The 8,062-nt window shown below is 47.4% G+C and overlaps 1 pseudogene; it reads right to left on the bottom strand.

Annotated features, from left to right (window-relative positions):
- Nucleotides 1-5,750: 5,750 nt before the first annotated feature.
- Nucleotides 5,751-7,718, bottom strand: LOC102000516 (annotated as a pseudogene).
- Between the last annotated feature and the right edge of the window lie 344 nt (nucleotides 7,719-8,062).

Genomic DNA, 8,062 nt, shown 5'->3' with positions numbered 1-8,062 from the left:
GCCTGCCTCTGCCTCCCGAGTGCTGGGATTAAAGGCGTGCGCCACCAACGCCCGGCTTGTCTTGCTCTCTTTATAAGATCATTGGCTCTCTAAACAAAAGCAATAAGAATATTGGCGTCACGCAGAACTGGCACCAAAACCCAGGTCTTCTCTGCCTCCCAACGCGATCGCCCTCAGATCTGCAACTTTCAGCCTTGTGTGGCCCCACGGTGAACATTTCCATCCCACATTGTCCCCCTTACCCAAATCTCCGTCCTCCCACCCCTTCTGGTTTCCCTCACTTAAATCCTGTGCGCATGCGCCTAATCCTTTCCATGGCATAAGACCCCAGAGAATCAACCCTACCCACCTCGCCAACGCAGGGTCCTCTATAAAGTCTTCCCAGCACAGGCTGAAGTGTATGCTAGTGGGGAAGACGGAGGGCTGCTCACACAGCAGCTGGAGCTGATAATTTCGCAATATTACAAAAGGTTAAATTCTCCTTGCTTAAGGGGAGGTCGGTGATATCTAAAGAGGTCCCAATGGTCTTTCTTTGTTTCCAGCACTCTGAAGACTGAGGCAGGAGAATCTCTATGAGTTGGAAGCCAGATTAGTCTACATAGTGAGACCCTGTCTCAAAACACAAAACAACAAAGAAAACCTATTAGGTCCCCTCTCTGTTTTTATGTTGGGTATGTTTTGTTTGCCTCTGGTGACCCAGTGGGTTTCATTAGGGCTGCTTAACCGAGCATGAGTGACAGGTCAGGGCTGCATTTTAAAATTATTTCATCACAGAGCCGATAAAGCCTCAATCTTGAATATTTCTAATGCAAACCCCTCAGATGCTTTTTTTCTTCTCCCCACTCTCTGTTTATACACAATTCATCCTCCGCAGTCAGCTAAGCTGACAAAGACGGGGCCCCACCCCTGCCTGGTTTAAAGGCTTTCTTTACTCCACTGGGCCAGGAGCCTTGGGGAACAAGAAGCTTCCTTCCTTCCTTCCTTCCTTCCTTCCTTCCTTCCTTCCTTCCTTCCTTCCTTCCATCTTCCCTCCCTCCCTCCCTCCTTCCTTCCTTCCTTCTTTTTGTTTGCTTATTTGGTTGTTTGTGTTTTTGTTTTTTGAAACAGGGTTTCTCCTTAGCTCTGGAGCCTGTCCTGGATCTTACCATGTAGACCAAGCTGTTCTTGAATTCACAGAGATCTTCCTATCTCTGCCTCGTGAGTGCTGGGATTAAAAGTGTGCGCCACCACCACCCAGCTGTCTGTTTTTTGAGAGAGGGTTTCTTTCTGTAGCCCTGGAATTTGCTCTGTAGACCAGGCTAGCCTCAAGCTCAGAGACCTGCCTGCCTCTGCCTCCCTAGCTCTGGGATTAAAAGTGTGTGCCACCACCGCCCAGCGTCAAGAAGCTTTTTAAACACTGCATACCTCCCAGTTTGTTGTGTGTGACACAAACGGACGTGGTCTGTCCTATGTCCTATGTGAGAAATATATAATTTCTTTGAGATAGGGTCTCTCAATAACCAGGAACTTGGCAGTTTGACCGGACTGGCCAACTAGAAAGCCCTGAGATCCACTTCCCCAGGCATGAAGTTATAGGCCTGTACTGTCACGCCTGACTTCTTATCGTGGGTTTTTGGGGACTCAAACTCTAGTCACCTGTTTTTACCGACTGAGCCATTTCTTCAGCCCCAAGAAATGTCTTCTGGACCCGATGCTGCAATGTCAGGTAAAGCAACAGAGCAGAATGGCTCCCAGTGACTCACAGGTGAATCTAAAGAGCCCGCTTCTACAGCCTGGGGACCTTCAGACCACACCCAGCCATTTGGCTGGCCAATCACAGTTTGGCCTCTGGTGACCATCCGAGTCTTTCCGCTCACGCTTTAGGCCAATCACAGCCTTGCCATCAGTCTAGTAGCGCTTCCACCTGGGGACACACGCCCCTTCAGCCGCAGTGGGAACGGCTCATCCAGGCTTTAATCATCAGTGTCTGGAACAGTTTCCAGCAGCCCCGGAGCAGCGTGTGCCTCAGCCACCGGGGAAGTCAGCGGTTATCTTTTGCGCAGGTGTCTCCAAGTGTTCACGGAGTGTTTAGGATGGCTGGTCCAGGCATCGTGGTAGGCTGGCTGATTAGTAGACAGTCTTTTCGCTCAAGGATGCTCAGACAGCAAGACAGAGACCAGTAGCTGCCAATTAAAGAGCCGGATTGCCCCAACCCCAGTGTCTCTGCTTACTCACAGAAAAAGGAGCCAGAGAAGGGATGCTTAAAGGATAAACAGAAACAGCTTATCATTAGCAGTCATGGTGGTTGTAACAGTTTTAACGAGGTTTTAGCATGCTTGCTCCTGCCCTGGGCCCAGGGAGAGGTGTGTCCCCTCATCTGTCCCAAGGTTACTAAAACTTTTCTCTTGGTTTTCTTCTTTTTCTTTTTTTAAATTATGATTTTATTTTTTGAGATTATAGTATGATTAGATCATACCCCCCCTTCCATTTCTTTCAACCCCACCCTTGCTCTCTGTCAAATTCATGGCCCTAAATGTATAACACACCTGTTCCGTCTGTATAATGTTACTGGTGTGTATGCTACTGGCTGCCCATTTGGTGTTGGATAATCAGTCCTCTTCCCCAGGAGGACTATTTCTCCCATTCTCAGCCTCTTCAGTCGCCTGAAAGTCTCTGTGTTTAAGGCCCCTGGGCTTGCCCTCTTCCACTTTAGCGTGTCTGTTGGTGTCATCCTTGTTTAGGACTTATGTAGACAGACCTGTTGGTGAGGCTTTGTGCCTCAGGGTGTAGTCTCTCTGACATTTCCTTATTTTCTATCTATTTATCTATCTATCTATCTATCTATCTATCTATCTATCTATCATCTATCCATCCATCCATCCATCTATCTATCTGTCTGTCTATCTATCTATCTATCTATCTATCATCTATCTATCATCTATCTATCTAGCTATCTATCTATCTATCATCTCTATCTATCTATCATCTATCTACCTATCTATCATCTATCTATCTATCTATCTATCTATCTATCTATCATCTATCTATCTATCATCGACAGGATCTCTCTGTGTAGCCCTGACTGTCCTGGAATTCGCTATTAGACCAGGCAATCTCACGGCAGACTTTCTGATCTGGCTCTTACAGTCTTCCCGCCCCTCTTCCACAGTGACCCTTGAGCCTCAGGTGCAGGAGCTGTGTTTTAGATGCATTAGTCTACATTTTGATTGGCTGTGGTTTTCTGTAATGGACTCCGTCTGTTTCAAAGACAGGGATGACCCTTATCTGTGGAATAAGGACACATATTTAGAATGTGGTTGGGGACTGTGCTGCTTTAGTCAAGTGGTAGTGGTGGGTTCTCCACTAAGATCCGTGACTTCACCAGCCCTGGCCCGCTGGCTAGGTTTCCAGTTCCAGGCGTGGTTTCCCTCTTGTGGTAAGGGCCTGAAGTCTGCTTAGAGAGCTGTTGGTTACTAAGAAGGCGTGTGTGCCACTATTGCACTCTTGGGGTTATCATGCCATGATGGCCATTGGTTCATATCGTGCCATGATGGCTGGGTATGACGTTGACTGCTTCTCTCCATTGGAAGTTTGCGTGGTGCCTTCTGATGCCATGAAAGCTCAGAGAGAAGGCTTTCAAGGCAGGTTCAGCTTGGATTCTCTGGGCCCTGCGTCAGAAGCACACAGTGTCTTCAGCAATAAGGACTGACCTTAACCTCAGGAAGCAATCAATGGCACAGAAATGGCCGATGTTTTTATCTCTTGGATAAAGCAGACCAACACCTAAGAGAGTGATTTTCATGCCAACTCTTGGGGGTTTTCTTAGACAGTCTATGGATATTGGAGGAAGCATTGCCATGCTCCTTTGATTTCTTTTTTTTTAGATTGACTTTTGTGCTTGCCCACTCGTGTGTGTCATGATCCCCTATACCAGAATATGCTAATGTCGTTCATTAGGAGGTCACCTGGGGAAGAGGTGTTTTCAGTCTCTGTGACAAAATAGGCATAGACAAGACGTGACCTAAGTCATCCTCCCCCACCTAGAAAACAGAATGCTAATGAAGTTTTATTAACTTACTTCTCAGTTTACATTTGATATAAAAGATGTTTGGAAAATAACATTTTCAGGATTTGAATGATCACTGAAACTCCTTCCGATACTATCCTGTGAACTGTGTCTTCATTATTCCCATGCCTCTGTGCTGCTATGGGAAATGTTTTATGTTGGGGCTGGACCCCGACAGGGTCTCCTAAACTCCACCCCCAAGAGGTGTCTGCTGGAGTGGGAAGGTCAGTTTTCTTCAGTGGTTCAGGCCCAGATAGTCTCCCTGTGCTCAGGCAGATGGTCCTATAACCATTGCACATACAGGTGAGACTAAATACACTCAGTGGGGTTTTTTAATTTTTTTTTTGTTTGTTTGTTTTTGTTTTTTCAAGACAGGGTTTCTCTGTGGCTTTGGAGCCTGTCCTGGAACTAGCTCTGTAGACCAGACTGGTCTCAAACTCACAGAGATCCGCCTGCCTCTGCCTCCCGAGTGCTGGGATTAAAGGCGTGCACCACCATCGCCCGGCTCAGTGGGTATTTGAAAAGAGAAACACATACACATGAATTTAGCAGAGAAAAGTAGTGGTTGGTTAATAAAAAAGGAACTAGAGAGGAAGGGACGGAGGTGGATTTGATCCAAGCACATTATATACTTGTATGAATATTAAATCTTTTTGCTTTGTTTTGTTTTGCTTTTTTTTTCTCTAGACAAGGTTTCTCTGTAGCTTTGGAGCTTGTCCTAGAACTCTCAGGCTGGCCTCGAACTCACAGAGATCCACCTGTCTCTGCCTCCCAAGTCCTGGGATTAAAGGTATGTGCCACCACCACACAGCTAATATTAAGTCTTAAAACGAAAACAAACAAGGCTGGAGAGATGACTCAGCGATAAGAGCACTGGTTGCTCTTCTAGAGGACTTGAGTTTGATTCCCAGCACCCACATGGTGGCTCATAGGCTTCTATAGCTCCAGATACAGGATCTGATAGCCTCTTCTGGTCTCCTCAGGCATCAGGCACACATGAGGCACATAGACCTGCATACAAACAAACCACCTGCCACATTAGAGAGAGAGAGAGAGAGAGAGAGAGAGAGAGAGAGAGAGAGAGCGACTCAGGCCTCAGGCTGAGAGTACAGCTCAGTGGTCAGGACTTACCTACCATGGGTGAAGCCCTAAAGTTCATTTCACCAACGGAGGGTGGGGTGGGTGGTAGTGGTGGATATGACTCTAATTTTGGGGGGTGTTTTATTTTAATTTTTGTTTTAGTTTTTTGTTGTTGTTGTTTTTGTTGTTTGAGACCTAACCTCACTATGTATTTTTGGCTGACCTGGAACTCAATATGTAAACCAAACTGGCCTTAGAGGGCTTTTGTTGTTGGTTTGGTTTGGTTTTGCTTTTTCAAGACAGGGTTTCTCTGTGTGACAGCCCAGGCTGTCCTTGAACTCACTCTGTAGACCAGGCTGGCCTCGAACTCACAGAGATCCACCTGCCTCTGCCCTCCTGAGTGCTGAGATTAAAGGCATGCGCCACCACTGCTTAGCTGGATAAAGTGTATTTTTTTTTCTAAACCAGTTTTAGTCTTTATTCTCTGTCTGCTGCATAGAATTGACAAGTGCACATAGGGACAAAATCTCAGTCAATGCTTTTTCACTGAGGCTGGGTTTCCTTACCTTGTTAGTCAATTACTCAGCAAAATGTGTCTGCCTGTTCTTTAATAAGGTTTGAATTGCTACTCAGGACTAAGTGAAAATGTTTTAAAGAGTATTTGTGTTAGCCTTGGCAACAGGGTGAGATCCTTCTTATAGTATGTAGCAGTCAACTCTGAGTTAAAAACCACCACCATGACAGTGATATCATCCCGATACCTCCTGGTTACACCTTCTGGTAACGTCAGCATGGCGGCCAGTCGCTCTGGCTCCATCTTCCTGTACTTGTTGCTCCCGATGGCGTGTCTGATCAGATGCGCGGCTGCATTTTTGGTCAGCTGTATGGAGCTCGCTGGCTTTCCTCTGCAGCAGCAGATTCTGTATGAGCTCCAGGTTGGCCCATCTTTGGTCCAGGTGCGGCTATGGCGACCACCCTTGGACAGGTGCCCACCACCAGTCTTACCACATCCTCATTGCCCGGCTTGTCCCACAGACCACCTGAGGCCAGCACAAGGAACTCACCCTGGGGCCTCAGCCTGTGGTATGTACCCTCAGGCTTGGCAGTCAGACAGGGTGGGGTGTAGTAGTGGGGTGGTGTGAACTGGTAGATGCTGAAGGCCTCCCTAGGACACTACACAGCAACTCTTTACTCCACTTGAGCCGGACATCCCCAAAGGCCCTGCAGGGTGTGAGGACACCCGGCAGCCTATCATCTATGATGATATTATGTTCTCAGACTCAGGGTGTTCTCTCTTAAGCAGGGATAGCTCAGCCTCATTCCAAGCATTGTGGTCACAGGTAAGAGGTAAACAGGACCACACACGATTGTCTTCTGGACACCAAGGACAGCCCGGCAGTCACCAGCATTTGCTACATGCTGGGGCCATGCAAGCTGTTGCACCAGAAAAAGCAACCTGGAGGATAAGTCTTCCAGGGGAGCCTGAGCTTCTAGTGAGATGTCCGAATCCAGTCTCTGGAAGGAGTACATCAATGCTTCTTCAGTGCTCAACCCCATTTCCATATGCAAGTCAAGAAGTTCCTGCCAATAGTCTCAGAGGTGCTCCAGGTGTACGGAGGTGGCATCCTTATAAATACTATCCCCAGGATGCTTGAGCCACTGAAGGATGGGCAGCAAAGCTTCCTGTTTTCCATTGCATCCTCCGTCTGCTCCGAGGTTTGGTGGGACATCAGGGACACTGCCGTGTGGTAGAAGAGCCCCTCGCTCACCGCTTGGGCACATGCATGGCCACCATGGCCATCAAAAATGCCAGTCATCAGTCTGTTGGTTTGCATGCAGGAAGCTACACCTTGTTGGTCCTTTGTTTGGTCGGAAGCATCACCTCGGCTCCCTGGCACCCCTTTACACAAAAAGTCTGGAATAGTTAGCTGGGGGCTTCATGCCAGCCTCTGGTATAAGCTCCCTCCCCTGAGAGTTGCCTCAGTCCAAACTCCGCCTCTGAGTAAGCCCGCCAAAGGGTGACCCCTCCCACAGGCTATTTAAACTGCCCCCCAGAGAATGAACACATGATCTCCAGGTTTCCCATGGTCTCCCCTTCTCTCTCTTCCCCTCTCCACGTTTTCCTGGGGCCACCCGGGAGTATTATCATCTATTAAACATGGGCATCTTTTTAATTCAGACTGATTTGCGTCAGTGGAGAGGTTCGACTCAAAAAAATAATTAACATCCTCCACTGGGGAATTGGCAGCCAGCTGGTTGCTCTCAAACCTTAACACTGAATTTGGAACTCCAGTGTTGGAATCAAGAACCTTGTGAGAAGACACCAGCTCGAAGCATGTCATTGACCTGTTCAGGGCTAAGCTGTAAGTGGAAATCCTCTTCCTCGGTTGATGTGTGCCCGTAGGCTTTCTGCAGAGCAAGGCTGCCGCATGGAATACTGGTCTTTAGAGTCAACGACACTGAAAATGAAAGCCTCCATTTCAGTTGACTCCTATTTGAGGCACCCCCTTGAGTATAAGCGTCTATCCCCTTGTAATATAGCAATTAGATTCCTTGCAGAATTGAAGATCCAGTAAGACACCGTACTTGACATTCGGAAGCTATATTGGCAAGTGGAGTGGTTGTTTTCAGCTCGTTGGTTGCTTGGGAAAGGCAGAGGACCAGAGCAACAGATATACCCTCAGTCTAAAGTGTATTCTTTAAAGTGACCGAGGGAGATGACTTAGCGGTTAAGAGCATTGGTTGTTCTTGCAGAGGACCTGGGATTGATTCGCAGCACCCACACGGCAGCTCATAAATCTCTGTAAATATTTGTAAGATCCAGTGGCTTTTTCTGGCCTCTGAAGGCACTGCACACAAACAATTCTTAGCCATATGTGCTGACAAAACATCCATACACACAAAACAGAAATCCATAAATATTTGTAAATGCCCTAT

Source organism: Microtus ochrogaster, chromosome 8 (genome assembly GCF_000317375.1).
Source record: "Microtus ochrogaster isolate Prairie Vole_2 chromosome 8, MicOch1.0, whole genome shotgun sequence".
In the NCBI taxonomy this organism is placed as follows: Eukaryota; Metazoa; Chordata; class Mammalia; order Rodentia; family Cricetidae; genus Microtus; species Microtus ochrogaster.
This window is presented reverse-complemented; position numbering and strand designations above follow the sequence as displayed.